The sequence below is a fragment of the Octodon degus genome, unplaced genomic scaffold, assembly GCF_000260255.1.
Source record: "Octodon degus isolate 3935 unplaced genomic scaffold, OctDeg1.0 scaffold00019, whole genome shotgun sequence".
In the NCBI taxonomy this organism is placed as follows: Eukaryota; Metazoa; Chordata; class Mammalia; order Rodentia; family Octodontidae; genus Octodon; species Octodon degus.
Window position 1 is genome coordinate 12,604,659 of NW_004524595.1, and position 3,494 is coordinate 12,608,152.

Below are 3,494 nucleotides of genomic sequence, written 5' to 3' on the forward strand. Positions count from 1 at the left end.
CCATCCAGAAGACAAGCTTATTGTTATTATCAAACGATTTAGGCTATCAAACTTAACCTCACTATAGAAGATTTGATCTTGCATGTTTGTGGAACTTAAAAAAGTATAACAAAAAAAAAAAAAAACCGAGGAAATTCAGAGTATGACAGTAATGAATACAGTACAAGAGCTAGGTAGGAGTAAATTAGTGTAAAAACTGACACGGAAGTAGTTTTGTTTTGTTTCATTTTGTCTTGTCAGTGCCAGGAGCTAAATTCAAGCCCTGTGCTGGACAAGCGCTCTACTACTTAGCTCTGCCCCAGCTCTGGAAATAGCTGTAAAGTAGATGATAAAGAACTAGTAGACAGAAAAGACAGAGAGTGAAGATCCAATAAGTACAAGCTGAGTCCCTGAGCAAGAAAAGCAAAACAACGGAACTAAACAAATAATGCGGGGCTGGTGAGATGGCTCAGTGGTCTAAGGTACCTACTTAGAACAAGCTTAGCAAAGCACGTGGACCGTGGTTCAATCCCCCAGCACCACATGCCAGCCAGCCCCGCCCCCAGGCAGGCTGAGCTGGCCACACACACAATAAATAAAAAAAAAAAGAAACAAATAATGCAAGAAAATATTCCTTAAATAAAATGCAATTTGAAACACTGTTTGGGAGAGAAAATGGACACAAAACGATTATTGCCAATATTTATGCAAGTAATTAGGTACTAAATATAAAAGCAAAATCCATCTTCTTTCCAGTCCTTCTTTTCTTTTTCTTTCAGATCAAGTCAGCCCAAAAGTCATATGGTCCCTTGTACCAATACATGAATTAATTACTTAAGCACTTGGTGGATCACGCATGTACACACACACAAACACACATATATACACAAGGACATGCACGCACGAGGGGGAGTGGTAATAGACCCAAAAGTGGTAGTGTTGAAGCTGGAGCACAAGGCAGACACTGGGCAGAAGAGTGGCCTGCCCTGACATGGCAGAGCCCAAACAGTGTCAGGGGAACATCTATGCAGACTGGTGCAGATGTGAGAAAGGCTTCTAGATGCTGGGACCGGTGAGCTCAGGCTGTCAAAGCCCAATCAGTGCCAGAACAGTTTCAGCACAATGCGGGAGATAATCAGCATGGAGTCATGGAGCTAGACCACAGCCTGGGGTAATAAGAAGCAGTCAGGGTAAAAGGGAGGCAGGGCATACTTAGCCAAACTCCGAAAGCCAGTGAGGGTGATGGGTGGCTAGCTATCACAACCAATGGGAAAGTGACAAGCAAAAAAGGAGCTATTTGTATGCAAAATATAAATATGGGACACTTCCTCATCCCCAGAGGTAAACCAGCTTGCCTAATTCAGTATAGTGCATAATACATAGTGCCCAGGACAGCCAGATGGCCCCAGGCCGCCCCCAGGGTTGTCCATGTGACCCACACAAAGGGCCAGAAATGACACATGGCATGAAATGTGCAGGTTAGTGCCTGGTTATTGCCCTGTGCCTCTGATCTATCTCTTTCCTTATTGTAGCCCAAAACTTCAATAGAAGCTGCCCCTGACTGAACAGACACAGATAGTCTGAGCTAAAGTCAGTGACTACAAGAGCCCAGGGAAGCATGAGCAAGACAGTAAGGCAGCTACTCTAAAGACACCAGTTCCAGGGCTTTTGGCTCTCTAGCTGGCAGCCAACTGACTCAAGTGTGAAATAACTCCAGAAAGTTCCAAAACACAGAGGTTTCAGTGCAAAGTCCTAGTATTCTCCAAGCCCACTGTCATAGAACTACCTGCAGTAGTCACTTTCTCATGACTAGGACAAAGTACCTGATGCTATTTAAGGGAAGAGAGGTTTATTTTGACTCAAGCCTGTAGAGTGTTGGGCCCAGAAAGAGAACACAAATGGCATGGTGGGAGGACATAGCAAGGAAAGCTGCTCCACCCATGACAGTCAGGAGACAGACAAAGGGAGGAGCCAGGGACGAGAGCACACACTTGGCAGGTCACTCTGTGGGACACAGCTCTTCCTAACAGCACTTTTAGCCATGAACTTAATAGCTGATCCATAAATGTCACAGCCCATGTTCCATTCCTCTTTCAGAATCCCCACCTCTGTACACATGAGACTTTGGGGGGACATTTTATTTCCTTTATTTTTTGTTTTGTTTTTGTTCTGTGGCAGGGTTTCTTTATAGTTCAGCCTGGCCACGAACTTGCTCATGGAGCCTAGGCTGGTCTTGAACTCATGGGGATCCTCCTGCCTTAGCTCCTCAGTGCTAGGATGACAGCCATGTGCCACCACACCTGTCTGGGGGATATTCTACATCTAGATCATAACATAGTTGAAAAAGAGCACATACTTAAAATGTAAATTTTGATCAATTGCAGGTAAAAAGACAGAATTGCTTGTTATAGGCATATAAACAGATATCAGGAAGTGCTCAGTCCAAGCCAGACAGCATGAGAAAGTATCATTAAGGATAATGAAGATATTGACAGAACTAGAGAAGAGCCCAGGTAAGGCCACACCTGGATGAGGGTTTTGCTAACTCATTATGTGAAGAGATTGCATTTAATGCTATGATACTGCAAAACAGAGCTACTCTACCAAAGCTCTATGCCAAAGCTCAGAAGACAGTGCTGTACAAAATGACAAAGAGAAGGAGAAAAATGCATTCCCAGGCCTCAAGCACATCCAGAACAAATGCAGGAGACAATAGCATAGAAGAAATTGGGAGGGCTGGGGAGATGGTTCAGTAGAATTAGCGCTTTCCTGTCAAGCACAAGGGCTTGAGTTTAATCCCCGGTTCTGCCAAAAAAAAAAAAAAAAAGAAAAAAGAGATTGGAAATCATACACCTGAAATCTCTGAAAGAATAGCATCTGAAGTAAAGAAACAACTGCAGAAAGGTATAGAGGAAATCAGATCAGAAATAATTTCTGAAGCAAAAAAAGAAATGATAACTATAATGAAAGAAGTACCAAGTGCTTCTAAAGAAGACACTGATAAAAAATAGAGGAGAATATAAAAATGATGGAATCCTTGAATGAGCAATATAGGAAAGAAATAGAATGCATGAAGCAGATTCAAAGTGCTTTGCAGGAAGTTAAAACCTCAATCACAAGCTGGCAAAACCATTGGAATGAAAGTGAAAATAGACTTTCAGACCTTGAAGACACCATTGCAGCTAGTGAAAAGGTAAGAAAAGATCTCTTAAAAATAACTAGGATGGGGCCGGGGAGATAGCTCAGTAGAATAAGCACTTGCCTGGCAAACACAAGGGCCTGAGTTCAATCCCGGGTTCCACAAAAATAAATAACCAAATAAATTAATTAAATAAAATATATTCTAGAGAGGGATCAAAATGATCATGGGAAAGGAAAGATCCCACCAAATAGGACAAACAATTAAACACAGGAGAAAAAGTGGTGAAAATAGACTTTCAGACCATGAAGACACCATTGCAGCTAGTGAAAAGGTAGATCTCTTAAAAACATCTAGGATGTAGGAAAAAATAATT